This window comes from Hyla sarda, chromosome 4 (assembly GCF_029499605.1).
Source record: "Hyla sarda isolate aHylSar1 chromosome 4, aHylSar1.hap1, whole genome shotgun sequence".
Taxonomy (NCBI): domain Eukaryota; kingdom Metazoa; phylum Chordata; class Amphibia; order Anura; family Hylidae; genus Hyla; species Hyla sarda.
The window spans coordinates 56,285,739-56,299,981 of NC_079192.1; the positions used below are offsets into that span (position 1 = coordinate 56,285,739).

The 14,243-nt window shown below is 44.2% G+C and overlaps 1 protein-coding gene across 3 annotated transcripts in view; it reads right to left on the reverse strand.

Annotated features, from left to right (window-relative positions):
• The window catches only part of PIWIL2 (piwi like RNA-mediated gene silencing 2), a 204,614-nt gene extending 194,487 nt beyond the window's left edge, over positions 1-10,127 (reverse strand). For 2 of the 3 annotated variants that reach the window (XM_056571072.1, XM_056571068.1), the window contains exons 1-2: positions 9,991-10,127; positions 5,791-6,023 (exon numbers count right to left, since the gene is read on the reverse strand). The gene's annotated coding sequence lies outside the window, so the exon portion shown is untranslated. The remainder of the gene's footprint in view (positions 1-5,790; positions 6,024-9,990) is intronic. The other variant, XM_056571070.1, reaches the window with a different exon arrangement.
• Positions 10,128-14,243: the final 4,116 nt, after the last annotated feature.

The window sequence follows — 14,243 nt, forward strand, 5'->3', positions numbered from 1 at the left end:
CCGGCTTCTAACAACGTACGGGACCCATGGCTAATAGGGCGCGGCAATGATCGCGGTGCGGCGCGCTATTAACCCTTTAGACGCGGCTTTCAAAGTTGAACGCCGCATCTAAAGTCAAAGTAAATCACTGCCGGTTTGCTCAGGGGGCTGTTCAGGATGTCCGCTGCGAAATCTCGGCATCCCGAACAGCTCTGGGACACGAGGAGGGTCATCTACCTTGCCTCCTGGTGTCCGATCACTGAATGACTGCTCAGTGCCCAGGCATGAGCAGTCAAGCGGCAGAATCATTGATCACTGGTTTCTTATGAGAAACCAGTGATCAATGTAAAAGATCAGTGTGTGCAGTGTTATAGGTCCCTATGGGAGCTATAACGTTGCAAAAAAAAAAAGAAAAAAAGTGAATAAAGATCATTTAACCCCTGCCCTAATAAAAGTTTGAATCACCCCCCTTTTCTCATTTAAAAAAACAAAAAAGAGTGTAAATAAAAATAAACATATGTGGTATCACCGCGTGCGGAAATGTCCGAATTACTAAAATATATCATTAATTAAACCACACGGTCAATTGCGTACGCGCAAAAAAAGTTCCAAAGTCCAAAATAGTGTATTTTTGGTCACTTTTTATATAATGAAAAAATGAATAAAAAGCGATCAACAAGTCTGATCAATACAAAAGTGGTACCGCTAAAAACTTCAGATCACGGCGCAAAAAATGAGCCCTCATACCGCCCCATATGCGGAAAAATAAAAAGGTTATAGGGGTCAGAAGAGGACAATTTTAAACGTATACATTTTCCTGCATGTAGTTATGATTTTTTTCATAAGTACAAGAAGCACGACAAAATAAAACCTATAAAAGTAGGATATCATTTTAATCGTATGGACCTACACAATAAAGAGAATGTGTCATTTTTACTGAAAAATGTACTGCGTAGAAACAGAAGCCCCCAAAAGTTACAAAATGGCGTTTTTTTCCAATTTTGTCTCACAATGATTTTTTTTTCCGTTTCGCCTTTTAGCGCTTGCAGGGGGAGGTGACAGCTTGCCGCGGCTCGCATCTAAATAATTTAAAGCGCCGCGGCTGCAACTCATTCATTTACAGCGCCAAGGCCGAAACACATCTGCAGCTGATAATTCATTCATTCGAGGGGGAGCAGGAGGGGCCCAACCGCTACTGCGGTATAGGAAAAATTCACATCGTACAGAAAAAAAACGTTACCATGAATTGTGGTCAGCGTAAGGACATCCCTCTTATCCTTATACCTGACCAGCAACAGGTTTTCAAGGGTGAGGGCACTGGACTCACCCTTGGGCATAGGTGTCTGAAGAGAATTTAGAGGGAGGCCTCTCTGGTTCTTCCGCACGGTCCCACAAGCGGACGTGGATCTGGCGGCAAGGGACATGAACAGAGGGATGCTGGTATAAAAGTTGTCCACGTACACGTGGTAACCCTTATCCAAGGGTACACAAGGTCCCAAACAAATTTCCCGCTAACATCCAGAGTTGGTTGGGGGAACATTCTGGGGGTTCAATATGGGAATTTCGTCCCTCATATACTCTAAACTTGTAAGTGTACCCGGAAGTACTCTCACAAAGTTTGTAGAGTTTCACACCATACTGCGCCCACTTCGAGGGAATATACTGGCGGAAGATGAGTATTCCCTTAAAACTGATAAGTGACTCATCTACTGAGAGCTCCCTGAGCGGTACATAGGCCTCCAAAAATTTGGCCCCAAAGTGATCTATGACCGGCCTCACTTTGTAAAGCCATTTTTTTTTACACCTCCTGCCTGTCCCTGCACTGAAACTCACCCTGCACTAACACCTCTTCTTCAGCCCTCCTGAGGAGCACAGATCTTGGCAGAGAGGGGTCCCTGGCTCTTTCTCTCAGCTCTGCCCGCTGACTGAGCTCAGTGGGCGAGCAGAGCTGAGAGCAGGGGACATTGCCGGTGCATTGCCGTGGAATGAGATTTGCCATAGAATGAGATGGTCCGCCTCCATCACATCCTATTGGCTCTCTCTTGTCACGTGACATATTTAAACGTCACGCATCGATGCGCACAGCAGTGTCAGTTTAGCTATCACAGGGAGAGGATCTCCTCACCCTGTGATAGCTGAAGCTGTACGGAGCTCTCATGGCCTCTGTGGCCCGACAGAAGTTCACACGTGTACGCAGCTCATACGGCTGCCTCATATACATTTACTGTTCATCCACAGCGCTATCGGGATCCCGATGCCCGATGGCGCTGTCATCAGTGTGCGTCCCCGCCAGCGCCCCACGCCCGCAGCTCTACTCCCCGTCCCCCGCCCCCCGCAGCTCTACTCCCCGTCCTCCGCCCCCCGCAGCTCTACTCCCCGTCCCGTTAACGCTCAGGGAGCGGGGAACAGAAAGTAGAGCATCGGGCGCAGGTTAAGTTATTCGCGTAGTGCTGCGCATGCGCAGTACTACTTTACCTGCGCCCGATGCTCTACTTTCTGTTCCCTGCTCCCTGAGCGTTAACGGGACGGGGAGTAGAGCTGCGGGGGACGGGGAGTAGAGCTGCGGGGGACGGGGAGTAGAGCTGCGGGCATGGGGCGCTCGCGGGGACGCACACTGATGACAGCGCCATCGGGCATAGGAATCCCCATAGCGCTGTGGATCGCTCCCTGAGCGTTAACAGGGGACGGGGAATAGACCTACGGGGGACGGGGAGTAGAGATGCGGGGGACGGGGAGTAGAGATGCGTAGGACGGGGAGTAGAGATGCGGGGGACGGGGAGTAGAGATGCGGGGGACGGGGAGTAGAGCTGCGGGCGTGGGGCGCTCGCGGGGACGCACACTGATGACAGCGCCATCGGGCATCGGGATCCCGATAGCGCTGTGGATCAACAGTAAATGTATATAAGGCAGCCGTATGAGCTGCGTACATGTGTGAACTTCTGTCGGGCCACAGAGGCCATGAGAGCTCCGTACAGCTTCAGCTATCACAGGGTGAGGAGATCCTCTCCCTGTGATAGCCAAATTGACACTGCTGTGCGCATCGATGCGTGACGTTTAAATATGTCACGTGACAAGAGAGAGCCAATAGGATGTGATGGAGGCGGACCATCTCATTCTATGGCAAATCTCATTCCACGGCAATGCACCGGCTGCTACTGGTTGGACAATCGACCGACCAATAGCAGCGCTCCTTTGGAGGTGATGAAATTGCCACCTCCCCTCAGCTAAAGGGGGTGATTGGAAGTACAGTACACCGCCAATCACCTTCTAATTCCGGGTCATAGAGTCACACGTGTAAATTCACAGGCGATCGCCAACATGGGGGGGTCTCAGGTCAGGATATGGAGTCACACTCAAAATCAAAGTGGAAAACCCCACTACAGGCTGATCCAACTTTGATGTAATGTCCTTAAAACAAGTCAAAATGAGGCTCAGTAGTGTGTGTGGCCTCCACGTGCCCATGATGTCCCAGATGTGCTCAATCGGATTCAGGTCTGGGGAATAGGCGGGCCAGTCCATAGCATCAATGCTTTTCTCTTGCAGGAACTGCTGACACACTCCAGCCACATGAGGTCTAGCATTGTCTTACTTTAGGAGGAACCCAGGGCCAAGTGCGCCAGCATATGGTCTCACAAGGGGTCTGAGGATCTCATCTCGGCACCTAATGGCAGTCAGGCTACCTCTGCCAAGCACATGGAGGGCTGTGCGGCCCCCCCAAAGAAATGCCACCCCCCTTCTATGTAAATACATGTGGTATATACTGGATCCCCTTCTATACAAATACATGTGGTATATACTAGATCCCCTTCTATATAAATACATGTGGTATATACTGGATCCCCTTCTATATAAATACATGTGGTTTATACTGGATCCTTTTCTATATAAATACATGTGGTATATACTGGATCCCCTTCTATATAAATACATGTGGTTTATACTGGATCCCCTTCTTTATAAATACATGTGGTTTATACTGGATCCTTTTCTATATAAATACATGTGGTATATACTGGATCCCCTTCTATATAAATACATGTGGTATATACTGGATCCCCTTCTATATAAATACATGTGGTATATACTGGATCCTTTTCTATATAAATACATGTGGTATATACTGGATCCCCTTCTATATAAATACATGTGGTATATACTGGATCCCCTTCTATATAAATACATGTGGTTTATACTGGATCCCCTTCTTTATAAATACATGTGGTTTATACTGGATCCTTTTCTATATAAATACATGTGGTATATACTAGATCCCCTTCTATGTAAATACATGTGGTATATACTGGATCCCCTTCTATATAAATACATGTGGTACATACTAGATCCCCTTCTATATAAATACATGTGGTATATACTAGATCCCCTTCTATATAAATACATGTGGTATATACTGGATCCTCTTCTATATAAATACATGTGGTATACACTGGATCCCCATCTATATAAATACATGTGGTATATACTAGATCCCCTTCTATATAAATACATGTGGTATATACTGGATCCTCTTCTATATAAATACATGTGGTATACACTGGATCCCCATCTATATAAATACATGTGGTATACACTAGATCCCCTTCTATATAAATACATGTGGTATACACTAGATCCCCTTCTACATAAATACATGTGGTATATACTGGATCCCCTTCTATATAAATACATGTGGTATATACTAGATCCCCCTTCTATGTAAATACATGTGGTATATACTAGATCCCCCTTCTATGTAAATACATGTGGTATATACTGGATCCCCTTCTATATAAATACATGTGGTATACACTAGATCCCCTTCTATATAAATACATGTGGTATATACTAGACCCCCTTCTATATAAATACATGTGGTATATACTAGATCCCCTTCTATATAAATACATGTGGTATACACTGGATCCCCTTCTATATAAATACATGTGGTATATACTAGATCCCCTTCTATATAAATACATGTGGTATATACTAGATCCCCTTCTATATAAATACATGTGGTATACACTGGATCCCCTTCTATATAAATACATGTGGTATATACTAGATCCCCTTCTATATAAATACATGTGGTATATACTAGATCCCCTTCTATATAAATACATGTGGTATATACTGGATCCCCTTCTATATAAATACATGTGGTATATACTGGATCCCCTTCTATATAAATACATGTGGTATATACTAGATCCCCTTCTATATAAATACATGTGGTATATACTGGATCCCCTTCTATATAAATACATGTGGTATATACTAGATCCCCTTCTATGTAAATATATGCGGTATATACTAGATCCCCTTCTATATAAATACATGTGGTATATACTAGATCCCCTTCTATATAAATACATGTGGTATATACTGGATCCCCTTCTATATAAATACATGTGGTATATACTAGATCCCCTTCTATGTAAATATATGCGGTATATACTAGATCCCCTTCTATATAAATACATGTGGTACATGAGGTGGAGTGACGTCAGAACCAAATAACGTCACTGCACTAGACACCGAGGGATGACCACAGAAATGAGACAGGGCTTAGACAGTATGATGTCACCAAACTTGAGAGGGAAATAATGACGTCATGGCGTCAAAAGGTCATTTCTTTTGGCGCTAAGGCCCTAAAACTTCCGTGGAGGGCGTAGTGGTTTTTTTTTTCGACATAACGCTTCCCATGACACTATATTTTATATCACGGACGTCATACACGACTATGTACCACCTCAGTCCGGTGACCTAACCGTTAATGACGTAATACCATCGACAATAACGGTAAACATTTACCTCAGCGATCACGCTCCAGCCAAGTGAGTCACATCGAGCGCTCGAAGGCCTTCGGTCACGTGACACGCCAGCGTGTCCCCCGATTGGCCTGCCGGACCGTCACTCAGAGGGGGGCCAACTCCTTATTGGTCCGCGGGGGTGTTGCTATTCTTTGAGGTGGCGGAGCAAGCCTGGTAGATAGGTTGGGCCAAAGATGGACGGATGCTTAGATGGGACACAGGGCCACCACGTGTCTAATATTAAAATAAAATAGCGTGTTTTTATTTTCCTTTTGTTTTTTCAGTGATGCGTTTCTTGTTCCACTATCTTATAATGCAGTGGTTCCAGTCCATTGTGCCTCCAGCTGTTGCAAAACTACAACTCCCAGCATGCCCGGACAGCCTTTGGCTGTCCGGGCATGCTGGGTGTTGTAGTTTTGCAACAGCTGAAGGCACCCTGGTTAGGCTGGGTTCACAGCACGTTTTTGCAATACAGTTCCCGTATCAGGTTTTTAATTTAATTTAATTCCTCAAAACCTGACTAAACTGTATCAAAACGTGTGTACAAATTCTTATCTGTATATGGTTGAAAAATGATGTCTGTTGCATCCGTTTTTTAAGAAAAAAACGTATACGTTTTTTACTTTTCACTCCATTATGAATAAAGTTTCACTTGTTTGATTGAAATTCCAAGAAAAAAAAAAACAGTGCAAAGTCAAAAACCGGATGGTGAAAACCGGATGGAACCGTTCGTACATACGGTTCTGTACTAGAAATGAGCGAACTTGCAGTAAATTCGATTCGTCACGAACTTCTCGGCTCGGCAGTTGATGACTTATCCTGCATAAATTAGTTCAGGTGCTCCGGTGGGCTGGAAAAGGTGGATACAGTCCTATGATACTCTTTCCTAGGAATGTATCCACCTTTTCCAGCCCAGGGGAGCACCTGAAAGCTGAACTAATTTATGCAGGAAAAGTCATCAACTGCCGAGCCGAGAAGTTTGTGACGAATCGAATTTACTGTAAGTTCGCTCATCTCTATTCTGTACAGTTCCTACTGACTCCCATGTTAAAAAAAAAAAACATATGGTTTAATACGGTTTTTCACCCGGACCAAAAACCGTGGTAGGCCACGGTTTTCTGTCCGGAAAAAAAAAAGCAAACAACCGTATGGTTTGATAAATGGAGACAACCGTATACATTATGTTGCATATGGTTTTGAATGTGAAGCCTATGGGCACGGTTTTCTGTACGGTTGTTCTGTAAGTTTTTTTGTTTTTTTTTATGAAACCGTATGCCAAAACCGTATAGCAAAATCGTGGTGTGAACCCACCCTTAGAAAATACTGTTTTAGTGCATATAGTTTATCTTATATTTCTTGACAATACCAGATGCAGGTTCTAAAGCAGGCAAAGGCAACTTTCGGCACTACATCTCCCATGAAGCTTTGACAGCATTCTGGCTGAAAGAGCATCATGGGAGATGTAGTCCAAAACATCTGCAGTGCAGAAGGTTGCTACACCTGTTCTAAAGGGATGGAAAAGTATACGGCCCTGTTCACACTACAGACAATCTGCGCCTAACATCCACCTTGCAGCCTCCGCCCATTGATTTCAGTCACACTGCTCAGTTACACGTTGGAAGTTCCGTAGCGGAACTTCCGATGAGAAATCTGATTCCGGGGGAAGATTGGACATGTTCGCTATCTTCTGCTGTCTGGGCATGCTGTGAATTGTAGTTCTGCAACTGCTAGAGACTAGGAAACACTGCATAAGAGTACGTTCACACGTGCGGATATTTTAGCGGGTTTTCCGCTGCGTATTTGAAAGTGGGCGGGCTCTTCTCGGCTTTCCGCAGACAATTTTCCATGGCGGAATGTACACTGCGGAAAATCTGCCGCAAGCCCCATTGAAGTCAGTAGGGACTGTGGCGGATTTTCCGCAGCGTAAATTCCGCGGCGGAAAATCTGCTGCGGACAGACGAGAAGAGCCCGCCCACTTTCAAATACGCAGCAGAAAACCCGCTAAAAAATCTGTGCGTGTGAACGTACCCTTAGATTCAAGACCAGGTCCACGTTGGCCTTGAGGACCCAGGCAACTTTTATTTTTGCGTTTTCATTTTATCCCCCTCGCCTTTTAGGAGACATAACATTTGTTTTTCCATCCACAGACCCCTTAGAGGGCTTTTTTTTTGTTGTGCAACCAATAAAACTTTGTAATGATACCTTTTATTTTACCATAAACTCTACAGAAAAACAAAAAAAAAGCAACGTTTGGGGGTTTAGTTTTTTACGCAGTGTGCGGCACAGTACAACGGACATGTAATCTTTATTCTGCGGGTCAATTCGATTACAACGATGCCCATATTTACATCGTTTTTGTGCTATTGTACTATGTTTGAAAAGATGGGGAAAAAGGGGTAATTTGGATTTTTATTTTATTTGTTTTAGCGTATGTTCACATGTGCGTATTTTGCTACGGATTGTTTGCAGCGTATTTTCCTACCCGTTTTAGGAAAATCTGCAGCAAAATACGCACGTGTTAATGTACCCTTGGGGAAAAGTCCATTTTGGGGACTTTTATAAGCAATTATTAGATTGCTTACACTGACCAATGTTATGCTATTGCATTGCATTGCTCATTTAGGGTATGTTCACATGGCGGAATGTCCGTGCGAAATCCAGCCGGAATATTCTGCTGCAGAGGAGTCCCATTGATTTCAGCTTTAGGGTGCGTTCCCACAGGGCGTACACGCAGCGTATTTGACGCTGCGCAAATTTTACGTCAGCAGCTGGAAATATGCTGCGTATCCCTTGGTCACTATACACACAGGGCTTTCCAGTGGCAGCCCTATGTGTGTAGTGAGTTTTGGAGGCGGGGCCGCGTGTCACAGACACGCCGGCACATGGCCCCGCCTCCAAAACTCACTATACACATAGGGCTGCCCTGTGTGTATAGTGACCAAGGAATACGCAGCGTATTTCCCACTGCTGCCGTAAAATTTGCGCAGCGTCAAATACGCTGCGTATACGCCCTGTGGGAACGCACCCTTATAAGGGTACATCCTGATGTTACTACATGCAGACAAATCACACCCCCTTGTGGTCACCAATGGCCACACAAATTTGTAAGTAAAACATTGGTCACGGCTTTTAACCATATGCAGCATCAACACTAGAACATACCTTTGCAGAGCTGAGCTGTAAAACAAGACACAACCTATTTTAAGGCTGCATTCACATCTCGCTTTTGCAATACGGTTCCAGTGTCAGTTTTTTTGTAAAAATAAAAATAATGTCTCAAAACCAGACCGAACCGTATACAACCTGTACAACCGTATAGACCTCTGCACGTATACGGTTTGAAAACGGATGTCCGGTTGCATACGGTTATTACGTTTTTTGGGGGGAAAAAACGGATACAGTTTTATGTTTGTCCTTAATTAAATAAAGTTCTTCTAGTTCTATTTGTGGGAAGAACTTTCGGCGTGCACTGCGCGTGTGCAAACTGCAAAACCGTATTGTGCAAACCGGATGAAACCATATGCACATACGGTTCAGTACGGTTCCCATAGACCACCATTTAAAAAAAAAAAAAAAAAACGTATACGGGTTGTATCCGGTTTTTCACCCGGACATGAAACCGTAGTAGACTACGGTTTTGTGTATGGGAAAAAAATGGATAAAACCGTGAATTATGCAAAACGTACACAACCGGATGCTATGTTTGGCATACAGTTTTCTATGAAATGTCTATACATACGGTTTGCAATACGGTTCCATACGTTTTTTTCACTGTATTGCAAAAAGGAGATGTGAATGCAGCCTTAAGGTGTGGTGCCATTTTTGAAAGAAAGGAGCCATGTTTCCCAAATCCTGGGCCACCCCTTTAGACAGAAGCATTTACATCCTCTACAGCAGAGTCCCCTTTCTTATACAGACTTCAGTCTTTGTGATTCAGGATTATGTCTATGGATGACAAATATACACTTGATAAATATAGAAATTTGTATTTGTTGCACAAATGCGGTAAAGGGCAATGCAATTAACCTCATGAATGACTCTAAAATAATTTCTGAAAATGTCACGGAAGCAATTCCAAGTTGTAGTAGGCGGATTTTGGAACCAAAATATATAGAAAATGCCAGGAACACTGAAAACGTATCCAGCGCTTGAACTGTTTGCTGCTGAGCTTTCTCACATCACATACAAGCTTTGTTGTTACCTTATTGCTAGATCATCACATGTAGAGCGGCCAGTAGGATCACCAAACTAGGGATGGTCAACTGGGGTAACTACAACTCCTAATGTGCACTGGTACATTGGATGTCAAGACACACTATGGGTTGAAGATCACTGCTGTTCCTCAGATTGTCCCAGAATTAGTATGATGAGGTTTAGGTATTTCGTTTAAACTTTTTTTTTTTTATGTTTTTGCTGCCCACCAGGATACCAACCAAAGGCTTACCAGCAAGGCGATAGATCGGTCAAGCAAGAGTTGCAGTCAGGCATGTGGGCGAGAATTATAGTGCTGAAAAAGGACAATTGGAAGCAATGAGAGGTAAAAACGTGTGGGCGCAGGATGTCCTGCACATATCACTGAACTGTTTGTGTCCCTCATGTCACTACTAGTGGTGACCGACTGTGATATTCAATGCCTCCCCAGATTATCACACCAGCAGTTAGGACAGTGTGCCGCATTACACTAGCAGTTGGGACAGTGTGCCGCATCACACCAGCAGTTGGGACAGTGTGCTGCTCCACAGGAAGGAATGAAGAGCTCACTACAAGGCCTCCAAACTGTAACTCAACCATTGTAAAATCCCAAAGAGAACCTGCATTTATCTCTAAAGATGATACTATTCCCAGTCCAGGTTTCTCTTTCATGAAACCACTGCAAAATAAAGGCAATGTGGCTGGCTGTCAATTTCAGGACATGTAATTGGCGCCATGCTAACAAATGTCCTTCCAGGCAGAAAGGAGCGTAAAATGAAGTTGCTACATGAACAAGAAAATTGTGGAAGCTGGTCATGATTGTTGTTGGATCAAACAATCCTCTCTTCTGGTGGTCTGTCTGGGCAGTTTAAAGCTTGTTTGCCATGTGTGTTGCCCTCATGTACCCACTGCTCTCAACACCTCCTAACCGCTTAGCCAGAACAGCCTAGATGGCAGAGAATTTGTTAAAATTATCATCTAGTTTCTCATTTTAATGATGCACCCCCCTCTCAAAGACTGCAAGCTGGCCGATTTTTTTGTCAAGTTCATTGTGGAGGCATGTCCAGCCATACACTACCCAAAAGTATTCTCTTAGAGCCTCGTAATGGACCTGCAGGTGAAGAACTTTTAAGCCCTCTTGTGGCAAGGCCCAGTGTCTGATCAGGCCCCACCTGTAATCATTTACATATGTGCAACTAAATGCAAAGTTTTGTAGCGATCCAGCATTTACAGTGGGGCACAAAAGTACTTAGTCAGCCACCAATTGTGCAAGTTCTCCCACTTAAAAAGATGAGCGAGGCCTGTAATTTTCATCATAGATATACCTCACCTATGAGAGACATAATGAGAAAAAAAAATCAATAAAATCACAGTCTGATTTTTAAAGAATTTATTTGCAAATTATGGTGGAAAATAAGTATTTGGTCAATAACAAAAGTTAATCTCAATACTTTGTTATATACCCTTTGCTGGCAATGAAAGAGGTCAAACATTTTCTGTAAGACACGGTTTTCACACACTGTTGCAGATCTCCTCTAGAGCAGTGATGTTTTGGGGCTGTCGCTGGGCAACACAGACTTTCAACTCCCACCAAAGGTTTTCTATGGGGTTGAGATCTGGAGACTGGCTAGGCCACTCCAGGACCTTGAAATACTTCTTAAAAAGCCACTCCTTTGTTGCCCGGGTGGTGTGTTTGGGATCATTGTCATGCAGAAAGACCCAGCCACGTTTCATCTTCAATGCCCTTGCTGATGGAAGGAGGTTTTCACTCAAAATCTCACGATACATGGCCCCATTCATTCTTTCCTTTACATGGATCAGTCGTCCTGGACCCTTTGCAGAAAAACAGCCCCAAAGCATGATATTTCCACCCCCATGCTTCACAGTAGGTATGGTGTGCTTTGGATGCAACCCAGCATTCTTTCTCCTCCAAACACGACGAGTTGAGTTTTTACCAAAAAGTTCTACTTTGGTTTCATCTGACCATATGACATTCTCCCAATCCTCTTCTGGATCATCCAAATGCTCTCTAGCAAACTTCAGACGGGCCCGGATATGTACTGGCTTAAAGGAGTACTATGATGCAGAATTTAGAACCCCCCAAATATTCCCCATGGCTGTACCTCTCTATCCATGTCATTCTTTCTTGAATCGGTCCAGCCGTTCTCCTGGTGCAGCAGCACATAGTTCTCGCCACTTCCGGGTTATGGTGGGGTGGAGGATGACGTAAAAATCATCATGCCCCATGCTGCTTTGCTCTGATTTCCTGTCCCTCCGTGCCTCTCTACTCCTCACCCCCTCCCTTCACTTATGAACTCCACTCCCCTGTAATTACAATAATCACGCCCCCTGCTGCCGCCCGGCATGTGAACCCAGCACTATGATGTGTGTCTCCCTCCCCCCGCACCAAACAAAGTGAGCTCCGACATGACACTGTACAGTACTCGGCACACAGCGGAGATACAGCTATTTGAGCACACGCTGCTCTCATAGCTATATCTCCCTGGTGCCTGAGAAGCAACAGGACACAGCCTCACTTCGGTAATAAAGTCCTCTCCCCCCCCCCCCCTCAAGTGTATAATACAGAGTTTCCCAACCAGGGTGCCTCCAGCTATTGCAAAACTACAACTCCCAGCATGTCCAGACCGGCTGGGAGTTGTAGTTTTGCAATCGCTGGAGACACTCTGTTTTGAAAAGATATATATATACATAATAAAGAACATGTTTGTAATACAGTGTTTTACTGTTTTAAAGAGTACTCTGACGCGTTTGCACAGCCCAGCCAATGACGGCTGTGCAAACGATGAGTATATGAATATGTAAAGGATGGGAGTGACCGGATCGCAGGGAGGGGGGCAGGCTGAGAGAGGGGAGGATGATGAGAGCAGTGACGTTTCATTACAAAGATGGCCGCGGTCGGCCAAACACACAGGGAACGAAATTCATAATTGTGGCAGACAGGCTGTACTTCCGGATAGCGGCAAAGTCGGGGATGCATGCATGTGAGACAATGGAGGCAATTGACTTTCTTATATAACTTCTTGCTGTCTTTACAATGCCATAAAATAACTTTGCTCCAGAGTACTCCTTTAAGCAGCTTGAGTCCCTGGCGGCGTAGTGTGTTAACTGATGGTAGCCTTTGTTACTTTGGTCCCAGCTCTCTGCAGGTCATCCACTAGGTCCCCCCGTGTGGTTCTGGGATTTTTGCTCCCCGTTCTTGTGATCATTTTGACACCACAGGGTGAGATCTTGTGTGGAGCCCCAGATCGAGGGAGATTATTAGTGGTCTTTTATGTCTTCCATTTTCTAATTGCTCCCACAGTTGATTTCTTCACACCAAGCTGCTTGCCTATTGCAGATTCAGTCTTCCCAGCCTGGTGCAGGTCTACAATTTTGTTTCTGGTGTCCTTCAACAGCTCTTTGTTCTTGGCCATAGTGGAATGTGGAGTGTGACTGTTTGAGGTTGTGGACAGGTGTCTTTTATACTGATAACAAGTTCAAACAGGGGCCATTAATACAGGTAACGAGTGGAGGACAGAGGAGACTCTTAAAGAAGAAGTTACAGGTCTGTGAGAGCCAGAAATCTGGCTTGTTTGTAGGTGACCATAATTTGCAAATAAATTCTTAAAAAATCAGACAATGTGATTTTATGGATTTTTTTTTCTCATTATGTCTCTCATAGTTGAGGTATAACTATGATGAAAATTACAGGCCTCTCTCATCTTTTAAACAATTGGTGGTTGACTAAATACTTTTTTGCCCCACTGTATATCTGAGTGTGTTATTTTTTTTATTTTTTACTTTTTGCCAATCTGTGTACGTGCCACAAATTAAATGTTTATGTACAGCATTTACCTCACATTGCAGACATGTACGATTTATCACCAAGGACACTATGTCAACTCAAGCACTTAACTCCTTTTTTAGTCTCTTATTGTCATATGGCAGAATGACTGCAGGACCATCTCAGATATCAGGGTGTAGATGGAAATGCATTCTTTGCAGCTCTTGTAACTACATCCCTGACGACTACCCAGATGAAGTTATTCTAGTGTTTCCCAAACAGGGTGCCTCCACCTGTTGCAAAACTACAACTCTCAGCATGCCCTGGGAGCTGCAGGCACCCCCATTTTGGAAACCCCGCATTACACCATACCTTTAACTAAGTAGTGAAAAGAATTTGGTTAAAGGGAAAAAAAACACAGTCTCTTTATTGGCATGGGGAATTGAGGAAGAAGACCTGCTTAGTGCAGTAACTACACT